Source organism: Limulus polyphemus, unplaced genomic scaffold (genome assembly GCF_000517525.1).
Source record: "Limulus polyphemus unplaced genomic scaffold, Limulus_polyphemus-2.1.2 Scaffold0, whole genome shotgun sequence".
NCBI lineage: Eukaryota > Metazoa > Arthropoda > Merostomata > Xiphosura > Limulidae > Limulus > Limulus polyphemus.
This window is the reverse complement of record NW_013665610.1, coordinates 4,747,444-4,761,949: the sequence shown is the minus strand read 5'-3', so window position 1 is coordinate 4,761,949 and position 14,506 is coordinate 4,747,444. Positions and strand designations below refer to the sequence as shown.

General features: G+C 34.3%; 1 long non-coding RNA gene across 1 annotated transcript in view; it reads right to left on the bottom strand.

The window, feature by feature from the left end:
* Positions 1-9,237: 9,237 nt before the first annotated feature.
* Positions 9,238-14,506, bottom strand: part of LOC111085718 — a 42,292-nt gene continuing 37,023 nt past the window's right edge. The window contains exons 3-4 of the long non-coding RNA XR_002610535.1: positions 12,646-12,717; positions 9,238-9,958 (exon numbers count right to left, since the gene is read on the bottom strand). This is a non-coding gene — a long non-coding RNA (uncharacterized LOC111085718). The remainder of the gene's footprint in view (positions 9,959-12,645; positions 12,718-14,506) is intronic.

The following is a 14,506-nucleotide window of genomic DNA, read 5'->3' as shown; positions in this document are numbered from 1 at the left end:
GAAATATAATCTTAATATTAATGTGTTATGTTAAGTATAATTAATTACAATAATGGCCGACAGCTTAGAAAAGGCGTTAACACCATACAAATTTGTTGTCTTACTCTTATTCTTTATTTTTGATGTTTCATTTTGAACCTGTATTGAAGATAATATGTAAATTTGAATAAGATTCGGCTTACAAAGACGTAGGACGTAAACTGATTAAGGCAGAATCTATATAGAAGATAACCGTAACCAACTATCCGTTATGTAACATACAGTATAGATGGTGCCGTTTTGAAGCTTTATCTCTTACCATTATCGTAGAAACATTTACCACATGGATAAAATAGTTCGACGAGGAGCTAAATAATGGTACAGCGATGTAATACGATTTCATCATCACAACAAGAAAACTAATAAAAATAAGTGTGCTTCAGAAAGGTGCAAATTAAGTGGGGTAACAATTTCTTATTGAAACAATAACCTGTTAAGATTTTAAGGATAAGTTAAGGAAGATAGACTGTACTGGCATTGTATATTCTGTTATCTCTATCTGCCTAGGGCTTAGAGGCGGATGACATTTCGGTATTTTGAGAGATTGTGGGTAAGGAGTTCAGAGGTGGACGACGTTTCTGTATCTCGAAGGTTGGTGTGTTTGAAGTTTAGCGGTGGACAACGTTTCATTATTTATTCTAGCAAGACCTGGATGATCACGTGATGATAACGTTTACCACACGTGTAAATATAATTTGCCTCTCCAGATAAAAGAACGATTTGACCTTCGAATCTTGTGAACAACTTTAGGGGGATGATAAAAATTGTACAATTAACTTCGAGGTTTAATGAACAGTGAGTTATATAATGTTTGAAAGAAGAGAGTAATCAGATTTAAGCTATAACATATAAATATTTTTTTTTACTTTAAATTATATGAAGCAGCAGCAGCCGTGATAATAAGCAGCGGCGTTACGTGCCACATTGAAATACACTAACGTTATCATCTTCAATACACACATATTCATATAACATGTATATGCATACATATTTGTGTGTAAGTGTATATATCTATATATTTATTAATACAGCCCAGGAGATGATAGCAGAAATGATAAGCTTTGGCAACATTGTTGACATGGCGTAACTAGCCATGAGGATACCAAGGTCATATCCTTGGTTGTTGATATATGTAACTGGAAGTCATAGCTTCAAACCTCAGTTTGACATTGGCTATGGTGATGATTATTAATATACCTTAAGAATATTTGCATAACAACAAAAAAGAGGATGCACATAAAGCGCAACAAAATCGACAAAACAGAGAAGTTAAACGTTCCCTCCCTTTTTTTTTTTCATATGATATGGAATGCTTGTTTCATTAAGCCTTTTAGGTGATAGATTCAATTTATCTGACCTTTTAGGATTTTAGCTCCTCTTTTTCTTGCTTGTGTTATAGTGTTAACTGTTATTATTACTGTTGTTTTAGTAGTATTTCGTTAAGTTCCATACATTATATCATTTTACTTATATCCCTTCATATATTATACAAATCTAAATTAGCTTTGTACACTGAATTTTTGCTTTTCAAAAACAATTGTAACTTCAAATGCGAGTTAATTAAGCCATCTCATGTCAGACAAGAGTAGCCCACGAGATGGCGGTTGGTGATGTTGATTAACTGCTTTTCATATAAACTATGAGTTTAAATTTAGGGTCGGCTGTGTGTAGGTAGTCCTTTGTAAGAATGCGAGAATGGTTTAACAAATAGCACAGGTTATTTGTACTTTTTTTTTATTTTCTTGGACTAGTGCCCCGAGCGAAAGTATATGCATAAAGAATACCGAGGCTAGTTTGAGAGCGAAATAATTATTTCACCTGGTATTAATAAATTTAATTCCCAAACTCTCGCAAACAGTGTTGTTTTTTTATCTCAATCTTTTTCAAAACATTTATCATTTTTCTTGAGCAACTAACGACTTAGATATATCGAGTTGCTGCTCAGGCAACATCACGAATATTTATTATATTCATCATGCCGCAAGTCGTCTGGTTTTGAAGTCTCGTTCACTTGCATGAGAAACAGAGGAGGCGTGTTGTTTTGAGCACGTGACAAGTTTGGCAAGCAGCCAGGTCTTATTTTGTCTCTTCAGGCTATATAGTCCAGTAGAAAAATCAGACTAGCCGACCAAACATAGACAGTCTGAAAAGATAAAATTTACTTTAAAAGAGGTCAAAAGGGTACTATGTTTTTGTTTTTTTTTCTTGTTGTGTGATATGTTGTTTGTTTGTTTTTTATCTCGGGAACTCTCTATTAGCGAAAGCAGAATTCAAATATAGAAAATTATAGTTTTATTACTTGAATTTACTACATTTTTTGCAGTATTTTATCATTTTGCTGATGGTATTAAGGATTCATGTATATCGTATCAAAGTTTAATTTTAAAATAGATATATTAACGTAAAAAAAAAAACACTTACCATTAACCTGTTGATCTGTCATACTAAACCACCACTGATTGGTGTGCCAGATAATATTTCTTATTTTTTTCCAACTGTAATTGTATTTTTTTTTTGACAGAAACAATTAGGATAACAAACCTGTCACTGCTGCGTTATTACTGTACTCTTCCATCATTTCCAACAAAAAGTGCCAGTAAACGAATTATATATGACAAAAGACAATTGCCAAGTGCTAAATGTTTTCAAAACTAACTGTCAGTGAAGTGAGAACTGAAGTTTGAAGCATTCGAGACGCGTTAGCTCAGGTAATCAAAATCACGGGTTCGAATCATAGTGGATCTCAATTTTTGGTTATTAGACAAATTATAACTTCACAGAATGTTGTGTACACTTAAAGTATCTACAGTTAATCTGCCTTTACGAGCTGGCTTTTAAGTGCAGCCACGTGTATGTCTGACCGTGAACCCCTAGAAGAGAGAGAGAGAGATAGAGAAAAACTTCGTTTGCGGCATCTGCGTTAGTATAGTCACATTTAGTGAGAATACAGACAAGCTAGCAAACCCACCCACTTTCTAAACTTCAATACCCGCTTTCACACCAAACAAAATAATAATAAACAACACTCAGTTGGTGCTTATATAATTCCACGCTTCTATGAACAAAGAACCTCTGTTCCGTGTTCCTATGAATTTCTTTAAACTTTCAATTTTTGTTCCACGTTTTCATAAAAACTTTGTATTTCTGTTTGACGTTCCTATGAATCTTGTGCATCCGTTTCACGTTTCTATAAGCCGTCTTTTCACGATTCTACGTTTCTGTGAATCTTTAATTTATGGTTCTGCGTTTCTATAAACGTGTATTTCTGATTCTATATTTTTGGTTCTGTTTGTGTGTTGTTGTTGTTTTTAAATACACCTTGATTTTATTTACATGTTTATAGGTAGTTGTTTTCTTAGTGTAAAGCTACACAATGGCTATTTGCACTCCGTCCACTACGGGGAAACGGCCGAGGATTTTAGCGTTGTAAATCCCTAAAGTTACCGCTAGCACACCGATGAACCTTTTTAGAGGACTCAAATGATATCGGGCAGCTACAGTGAAGAACATTTTATCATGAAAATACTTTAATGCACTGTTCAAAAACTTTTTATTACCCCGGTATATAGAATTTCACCCCTTATTTTTTTTCTAATTTTCAAGTTAAATATAGCATAGTCATTAAGAACAAAATATAAAGAAGTGCTATAAAAATACGAAGAATATAACTATTTTTATGTTATTTTGTAACTTTGTGTTCATATTTATTAATTTTTATTCCTGAAATGAGACGTCTGAACCTTCAATGACCCAGTTGTGGGCGATCTAGTCTGCGATTCATCAGGCGGCGTTCAACAGCCTGGCCGTTCTTGTACAAACGTTAAACACTTACATATGTTTTCACGTGTACAAACTCATGTGCAGTATTTATGTAGAGTACTCATATTTTTAAAGTACATAAATTGTTTTTCATCGTCTTCTCAGATATAAAAAGAGTTGTAAATCAGCTTTAATCATACTCCTTATGAGTGATCGCATTACCTTTCACATTACAGCGCGCTCTGCATTTTCACGACTTGAAACTTATAACAAAATCTAGATAAATGATTTTCTTAAATTTACTCAACACAGGGCTACACTGTGGGTAATGTGAGCGGTGCGTTCGCACAGGGCTTCAACTCGAAAGGAGGCGCCGATTGCCCAATTGACTGACAAAGCGAACTAATGTGTTTGGGGCGTCGAACTTATATGTCATACAGGGCAATGATGTAGTCAAGACTGGATGAGCGAGAACAAGACCGAGCGGATCAAGATCAATATATTTTTTATCCGATCAAAAATTCAAAAAATTCAACTTATTATTGTGATTTTAGCTCTTGTTTTTATTCAAAAATGTAACCCCAAAGTGGTATGTCTGCGGACTTACAACGCTAGAAACCGGATTTCGATACCCGTGGTGGGCAGAGCACAGATAGCCCATTGTGTAGCTTTGTGCATAATTACAAAGAATCAAAAATGTAATTTAGATTATAAGGTTCGTCGCATAAAAAAAAACAGCGATTTTGATCTTTGTCTTGGTCTCGACAGACTCGGTCTTAACTACATCCTTGGGATAGGGCGCCATCAAACATCGGTACGGTACTGACTCAACAACTTGCTAAAGTGAAACGTTGCTCACCCGCGACCTCTACAGTTGACGAAGTTCGAGCAGCACTACGTTTATCATGCTCAGAATTTTGTCTCCTTTGTTGACTTCTAGCTCTCAAACATTCAATACATTCGGATAAAGAAGCATATGATAACACCGTTCTGGTCAAACACGGGAATGAGACATTTACTTTGACATGTGTTTTTCTTCTTTTTTTTTCTCTCCATAAAATCATCATCTTTGAACAGCATTCAAATAATACTTTGTTAACTAATATATGAGAACCTGAGAAGCTATGTTAACACAGCTAATATGGTGAATGAAAAAATGCCTGTTGCCGATATCATTATTAAGAAGCGTCGCTAGTCACTGGCACACGGGGTCCGTGACTCGATTTTATTTGACAGTTCCTTGAATCCCCCGTTGGTGTCTTGAAGTCGCTAGTCACTGGCACACGGGGTCCGTGACTCGATTTTATTTGACAGTTCCTTGAATCCCCCGTTGGTGTCTTGAAAAATCAGAATAGAAAAACCATGATCGATATCATATTGAAAAAACCCCGAAAATTCTCGCGCCTGTGGGCTGGAGCCCTGAATCTTTTAAGCACCTCGCGACGCCTTTGTCGTTATTAACTGTTTCCTTTAGTTAGTTTTCTTTCAACTAATAAGCTCAAGAAAAGAACAATTTGAGATTCTACGCGTCAGATAAACACTGAATAATGTCACTTAATTAAGCAATGACACGAAATAAAAACAATCACTTGACCTTTCTCAGACGTCTTTAAACACTGTCTATTCGTCATATCGTCCAAGAATTGTGCTTGGAAATGACTCTCCTTAAGAGCTTATGATTATCAGCTTCTATAGGGAATACCAGTCTTTAAATTCTTTTATATGAAAAAGGTAATATTTGATGTAAGAAAGGTGTCTAGTAGCTGAAAGAAATGGCTATTTATTTTGCCTAGATATTTCTAGTTTACATTTTATCCTATCACGTAGAAAAAAGTAAACACAGACTTCAGAAGACTACAAGTAATGAATATATGTATTTATTCGATACTCTGATCACTGTTAATTTAATGTTATACATATGACTTATCAACTATGATCCAGTGCATACTGAAATGGTTAAAAGCAACTTGAACCTAAGGTTAGTTAGGTCTTGGAAACTTTACATTCATTATTCATCATAAATATAAACAAGGATCGGTTTCAATGTTTTCATTTGTTCACAATCTCACTTTTACAGGTGAAAAATAAATAACTTATTGAACATTGAGTGTAATAATTCATATAAGAACTTGTCCAACATTCATTTTAGTAATCAAAGTAGTCTTTCTTTGTATTTCAGAGTAAACGAAATGCTGAGACGGATTCGTTATCATTGTCGTAGGAAGCAGTTTTTGAGTTGTCAGGCCATTGTTACAGCTAAACAATGTGACACACGATGTGTGCAAAGCATGCCATTTGGAAGGGGTCCGGGGGCATGCCTACAGAACATTTTTGAAAACTAATGCTATGAGGTTGAATCTTGAGCCATTTTAACTACAAATACTGCATACACACAACGTAATGTATTGAATTAAAAGAAGCAAGTTATAGCTATACATACCGTGAAAAAATGGTCAGGCCATGGTCTGATTAGCCTTACCGCTTTCTACGGCCCTAGTTATTATTGTGTTTCTTTTCCCGAACCTTGGCGTCTTTTTTGGTTTTGTAAGATTTTTTTAATCATTAGTCTTGTAGATATCACAGTTTTGAAACTGTGATAAAAGAAGTATGGAAGAGTTTCAATACTGTGATATCTACAAGACTAAGGATAAAAGAAGAGTGGAATTAGTCTTGTAGATATCACAGTTTTGAAACTGTTCCACTCTTCTTTTATCCTTAGTCTTGTAGATATCACAGTTTTGAAACTGTTCCACACTTCTTTTATTCTTAGTTTCTTCGCTCCGATCTTCTGTTTATTGAATAGTACTTTTTCAAGCATGAACAGGAACATTTTGGTTTATTTTAAAGTGTATATAACGCAAAAACAATTTTTCAGTTATAAAAGTGCATGGAACGATGTTGTGTCAATACGTCAAACAGCCTATGCCTTATAATCCGCTTTCATTTGCCCAATTAGGTCGATGATAGAGAAACTTGTTCAAATGAGTTTTATATCTCTCTAATATACTCTATATACAATCCTGTCTATATATAGGTATAATATTTCATTATAACGGAATCGGATATTATGTTTACCAACCTATACCAGTCAAATATTCAGTATATTGTATTAAGCCGATCGTGAGATATGTCAGGTATGGCTCTAACACATTGGATTTACGGACACAGTGAGAAAAATTGTCAAACATTTATAAGAATTCTTGTCATGGACGTATTTAATACTCTTAAGTGTGTATAGAAAAGCTGAAGTAAAAAGTGTACATACATTTTTAGAAATAACATGTTTTATAACATAGGCAGTGTAGAGAACTATAAATACTCTTGTTCTAAAGTTTGTTTGTGTGTTAATAAGCATAAATCTACACAATGGGCTATCTGTGCTGTGTTCACAGCGGGTATCAAAACCCCTTATTTTAGTGTTATAAACCCTGAGGCTGAGCTACCATTGTCATGGACGTGACATATTTTTGAATGTCTGGCATGGCCTGGTGATTACAACATTCGACTCATATTGTGGGAGTCGCGGGATTGAATCCCGTCACCGAAAATGCTCGCCCTTTCAGACGTTAGGGTGTTATAATGTGATGGTCAAGAGTAACCCAAGAGTTTGTGGCGGGTGGTTTTGAGTAGTTGCCTGTCCTTCAAAATTAGGGACGACTAGCGCACATTTGAAATTCTACAAAACAAACAAAGAAACAGATTTTTGAATATAGATTGTGTTTGAGATAGAGAGGAATAAAATTAACTATTACTGTACTTTGGGCTTATTTTGTTTCAAATACATTTTATAAATGAAATGTATAACATTTACAAGAAGTTAGGATTGTTTTTCAAACTTTTCTTCAAAGTATCCTGGTCTTTAGAAAAATTTAAGGAATTAATCAAAAGAAAACAAAAGCACTGAGTTCGCCCTGCATAACCAAGCAGACAAACGAGGCATAGTTAATGTAGTTGAGCGTTGTAGTAATTATTTTTACCCTTTTCTGTAGCTGTCTCTTAGTTTTTTTTTACAATTATATTGCAGATAATCTAATCTCTATCAAATTGTCTATTACTCTGATGTTCAATTTTTAATTACATTATGCGCCCTTTTTCTATACATATTGTTATATTGGATATCTTCGTTGTCTTAACAACGATCATATTTATGTCTGTGTGTGTGTGTTCCTGCAAATAGTATTGTACAAAATGTTGTTTACTGTATGAGTTGGCGTTGGTTTCCCTTTGTTACTAGGGTTATTAAAAAAACGTATTGACAGTAGTGTAGAACTAAGTGATGAAAAACTGAATCAACGACATTTTTCACCAGAAACTAGTGAAAAATAACATTTACACTGCTTCACAACGGTAAGAGACTTTTCACATGGTCTGCAATAACTCAATGAAATATGAAACAAAATTACTTGAGAAACAACTAGAACAAAAAGGCTTCTTATATAATATATTTTTTATTTAAAATATAGCAGTCGGTGTGAGATCCGAATACCAGCAAAGAAACTATGTCGCAATTAGGAGACGTACTTCTGTTTTAAATTAATGGTGTATGGATTCATATGTATACCAGTTGAATAATAAAATTATAATTCATATCATATCGGCACTAATTACCATGTAAAAGTTAGCATTGTTGTGTTGTCCTTACCTTAACGTTTGAGAAGTACCTCTTTATCGTTAGGAGTTAAAGGTACAATAAAGAAATCCTTGTGTTATTTATTCACAACAGTGGGTTTGTTTTACTAATAGAAGTCAATTTTTGTTCTCCTTTATAAGGAATTGACAACAGAACATTTGAGTGGTGTTCCGATCAAATAATCCAGGTCGTTATGAAGAATAACTTGTAACAAATTGTTCTAATGTGAAGGAATTTCACTAAGAATGTGTATACCATTGTGTATAAAGAATTGACAACCAGTACGTTCGAGCCATGTTGTGATAAAAAAATCCAGGTCATTACGAAGAATAACTTGTAACAAATTGTTCTCACGTGAAGGAATTACACTAACAATGTGTATACCATTGTTTATAAAGAATTGACAACTATTACGTTCGAGCCATGTTGTGATAAAAAAAAATCCAGATCATTACGAAGAATAACTTGTAACAAATTGTTCTCACGTGAAGGAATTACACTAACAATGTGTATACCATTGTTTATAAAGAATTGACAACTAGTACGTTCGAGCCATGTTGTGATAAAAAATCCAGGTCATTACGAAGAATAACTTGCAACAAATTGTTCTCAAGTGAAGGAATTTCATTAACACTGGGCAAACCATTGTTCATGAGGAATTGACAACCAGAACATCTGAGAAGTGTTGCGATCAAATAATAAAGATCGTCCCGAAGGATAACTTCAACTGAGTTTAATATTACTTCATTTTCGTGAAATTCGAGAAAGGTATTGAAAATTATGAAAGATCGAAACATTCCTTACTTGTGGGATAACAAATAGGTAAAGGTAGGAAAATTATCAAAAGTTTCTACGATAAAAGGAACCTGTATTTGCGTTTATTAACAAACACCACCTCACACATGCGTACATACACATCTGTGATCGTAGCTCTATATTAATATTTAATTATTTCCTACGCCCAAGACAGAAGGCATGGAAACTAACTAGGTTCTAGAAAAGAATTAGCAAACATTTACTGAAAACAATTATTAGAAACTCACTAAAAAACCTAAGTATAACTGGAGCTACTCGTTTAAATGTTTCGATAGTGCCAGTTTTAAGCCTATAAGTAATTACCGGTTGATATGATAAATTTCAACTTTCAACGTGTTTGTTTAAACCGTTGTCACGTTAAGTTTTCACGCAAACTGCGTCAACATATCAGAGTATGTTTAGATTTTCTTCACGTAGGTATTTAAATTAGGAAAAATAAAAGACTGGTCGATTGTTTTGGAATTTCGTGCAAAGTTACACATGTCTTATCTACACATAGTCGCCCTTAATTTTGATCTGACAGACTAGAGGGAAGGCAACTAGTCAACAGCATCTACCAAAAACTTTTCTGATCGAGTAATGGGATTTGCTTGTCGCTCTTATAGTGAACCCATAGTTCCTAGGTACGGAGCACGTTTTTATTGCAACGAGATGCGAATCATGAACCTTCGGATTCACAGTTCGGGCACACTAACCATTAAGTCGTGCTCAGCCCTGAAAGAAAGAAAAAATAGAATAAATAACTAATGGAAGGCTGATTAAAGTTGTATTGATACAAACTAAGTTAAACAGTAACGTGTGGTTAATAAGTTAATGACTATTTATGAAACACGAAAACATTAAACCAAATAATTCAACTGATGATTAACAACTATGTCACCGAATCATATATAAATATGTTATTGAATCTGTAGATAAGCCAATTTGCATCAAATATTCAAACTGAAAAATTTGTAGACATTTTGTTTATCGAAAGAGATTCAATGTTCTAGAGATCTAGACAATCTGAATATTAAAATACCTATAAATATGTTGTCATTTTGAACGTATCTTAAAATTTATAACAAAGATTATCTTGGCGATTTAAAATCTAAAATAAAATATTTTACTACGGGTACAGTAGTGGAAAACTTTATTGCAACATACAAATTGTTCACAATTTCCTTCGGAATCATCTTCTGTTTTGAGGCCTTAATGGATATAGGTGCAAAAGTGTTTCATGGATAACGCAATACTATATAATTCTTCCATCAGCAGCTTTATATGTTGTCTCGGTATTGCATCAGATGTTTTTTGGCTATAAATAGAGGTTCTTAGTGTTAGCCAGTTTAGAAGCCTATCTGCTACAAGTGCGAGTGATGCTACCATGCCCAAGGGTAACGAGTTGATTAACTCCAAGGAAAAAAACAGTCATTTTTCCTTTGAACAACGAAGAACTTTCAACAAGGCATATTGCTAGAATAATTAAATTTAACCAGTCTAATGTGAGATGCTGGGAACAAAGATATAGAGACACTGGCTGTGTGGAGTGGCGGAAAGGAAGGGGTTGGAAGAAAGTTTCCACAGCAGCTGACTGTCGTGTTCTAAACGCACGAGCCTGCAGAATTGTCGGCTATCCGTCCACAGATCTCAAAAGAGCATGGCAGGAAACTTCAAAGGTCACTGTCACCGCGCGCGCGCACCGTCCAGTCTCTTCTGTGTTCAGGTGGTATCCCAGCAAAATGGCCAAGAAAGAAATCCCTTCTTTCCAACAAGATGGGGAAGATGAGGCTCAAATGAGCCAAGGAGCATGCTGATTGGACTGAAGCAATGTGGAGCAACTAACATGCACGGGTCTGATGGGAAGCACTTTATATTACGTCGATGTAGTGAAGAGTTTCATCCAAAGTGTTTGAATGTAACTTATAAGCATCCACAAGGTCAGGTGATATGGAGATACATCTCTGGCCGTGGTGTAGGACGCCTGTCGAGAAGTACATCGAAATCCTCGAGTTCCGATTAAAGTCAACAATTCAGGATCGCTTTGGCGGAGCTTATCAGTGCACATTCCAGGATAACTCTGCCCCATGTCACAGGGCTAAAACTGTTGGTAATATTCATGCACTCTATGCAGTAGACGTGAAATAAAGACGAAATTTCACTCTACTTTATTGACATGTACTGATTTACAATGGTGAAAAGTAAATGTTTCAGCACCCAATTTTTGTTTCACACTTTTCTTGGTTCCTGTATTTTTTTTATTTTTATTTTTTTGTACAAGATTGTGCATTGTTGAAGTGTCAGAACTAGTGTAAAACCGTTACGTACATCGTGTGATATGTCATATTTCAGTCATCCAAACACATATATGCATCTTTATAAACAAACTATCCATGACAAACGTATTACAGCATATGATCAGCAAATACTTGTCAAATACGAAAATGTTCTCTGAGTAAGAAAACATAGATGTAAAGATAATTCCACTAATGTAATTTACAAAATGTGGTCACAGAGTCTGTTTCTTATACGTGGCATAGAGTGCACGAGGTAACGACAGGACTAAGTTAATAATGCTACACGCGGATTAAGGCATCCGACAATTCCAAGGTGCTTCGTGGCTTATTCTTTTACAGTTTGTTACTAATTAATTACCTTCCAGCAGTTTTCGATAAGGTTGAGATCTGGGCTGTTGACTAGTCAGTGTAGTATTTTGATCCTCTCTCTCTTCAAAGACAGTCCTTCACCTGAAACAATGAAAGAAAACCCAAGATGCCTTTTCAATAAACCGGGCATGAGATTACTATTGCACAGTTTTTCTAAGTTATATCGTGTGATCCTTAGATAAGATAACAAAAACTTAAATGATACTATAAGCATCTTATGTATCACCAGGTGTCACTGAATATATCATATTTCATGTTCAGGTAGACATTTAATAACAAGTTAATTTTTCTTGCGAGACAAATCGGGACACAATACAAAATGGAAAGTTTAAATCAAGTTCAGTTTTACTTATCCACAAGTATTTCATTTATTGAATGACTGAAGATACGAAATCGAACAAAAACATACGTTAAGCAATATCCATGAGTCCAAAGCATATTGCAAACTATGTTAACATTCTGAACGAAAGATACTGAAAGCAAAGTGCGAAAATATATATACCAAGCATTAAGATATATTCAAGTCAAATTGTGGCTTCATGATTGTAATAAACCTCTTTTAGATACTATCAATCCATCAAATATGTCATGCCAAATAATGTTATATTCAGGAACACATCACTTAAACTTAGAACTGTTTCATTTATCTTTAATAATTCCTGGTAACGAAATGATATTTAATATATAGTAGATAATCTAGGTACAGTTTAAATTCACTGATTAATGTTGTACGTTTACAACAATTGTGTAACATACCAGGTGTTTTGTCTGGAAAGCATACATGAAGATCAGCAACCATATACTTAAAACTGGGTTATCCTTGTTCACCTAAAAAAAAACAACAAAGAGTTAAAACATCCCTACAAAACACTTACTCTAACACTTAGTGATGGCAATAAACTAATCTGTTGTTCTTTCATTGTTTACGCTTCAGACTTGTGATAATATATGAAGACTGTTTATTCTATTGATTCTGTGATAGGATATGAAGACCATTTATTCTATTCATTCTGTGGTAAGATATAAAGACCGTTTATTCTGTTCATTCTGTGATAAGATATGAAGACCGTTTATTCTGTTCATTCTGTGATAAGATATGAAGACTGTTTATTCTGTTAATTCTGTAATAGGTTATGAAGACCGTTTATTCTATTCATTCTGTGATAAGATATAAAAAGATGAACGGTTTCCATATCTTATCACAGAATGAACGGAATAAACGGTCTTCATAACCTATTACAGAATTAACAGAATAAACAGTCTTCATATCTTATCACAGAATGAATAAGATAAACGGTTTCCATATCTTATCACAGAATGAACGGAATAAACGGTCTTCATATCCTATCACAGAATGAACAGAATAAACGGTCATTCATTCTGTGATAGGATATGAAGACCGTTGATTATGTTCTTTGAGTAGAGTTTTATATTTTCGTACTCATCTTGTTGGATTTTAGTGTTCGGTGGTTAATATTTGGTTAAATTCAATTCTATATATTTTCCTCGTTTAATTACGATAACTATACGTGCGCCTTTGAGCAGTGCTTAACAATTTCTACTATGACAGAGTTCATAATATCATCAAACAACATTACAGTGGGTTTCACGAATTCTTACAAAAGATTACGAATAAGTTGATTTTTAATCTACAATTATTGTACTCACGTATTTAATTATTTTGAATATTGCTATTAGCTGTTTAACACATTAACTCTTAACGGTATATGTACCAAGAATATATCAAACAGCTAATGAAGCTCTTTCGCTTCTGTTTTGCAATATCCCAAAAAGTTCGTTCGATTATGTTTAAAAAAAAGCAACTATATGTTTATTTCTTGTAAATATGGGCCAAATTCTAATTTCGAATCTGTTGCGGAGCTTAAGTATATATATATCTAAATATATAAAACAAAGCAAAAATAAGCGTGCAGAAACCCCAAACCACAATACATATAATCCTCAAACCCTCTTAAATTTAATCACCTTTCGTTTTTAGTTCACCAAAGATACAAGCGATTCCTTAGACCATAATTTTCACGAATATAATTAATCATTTATGAGACATTGACGTATCATCCAATTCAGCCAGATCCTCACAAAACGCTAACTTTCGGTCATAAAAACACTGCGGTCTACCAAATTAGCAAACCATTTGTACGAAAGGTTAATGTTACATAAGTACACCAACGAGGAGACACAGAATAACCTGGTTTAGCTACCATAACCACAAAAGAGACATTTCGAGTTTTCAGACACGCTATAAGTCGCGTTTCACATGCACTATATGCTAAAAAGTATATAGGCTATATACTTTATAAGTTTGTGCAAGATTGAAAATTCACAAACCCATAGCGAATCAACGTTTTGGCTGTAACCATTTTTCTCAAACATGCAAGAATGCAGAAGGTAGTCGTGATTATATGCCCAAAGTTTCATTATTCTGTTTTTGCTGATATATTTTGTTTGTTGTAAAGCACAAAGTTGCACAACGAGCTAGCTATCTGTGCTCTGCCCACCACAGGGATCTAACCACAAAATTTAGTATTGTGAACTCTATCGCCTACAGCTGTATCCCCGGGAGGCTTTTGCTGATAGTGGTATGAATTGAATGGTA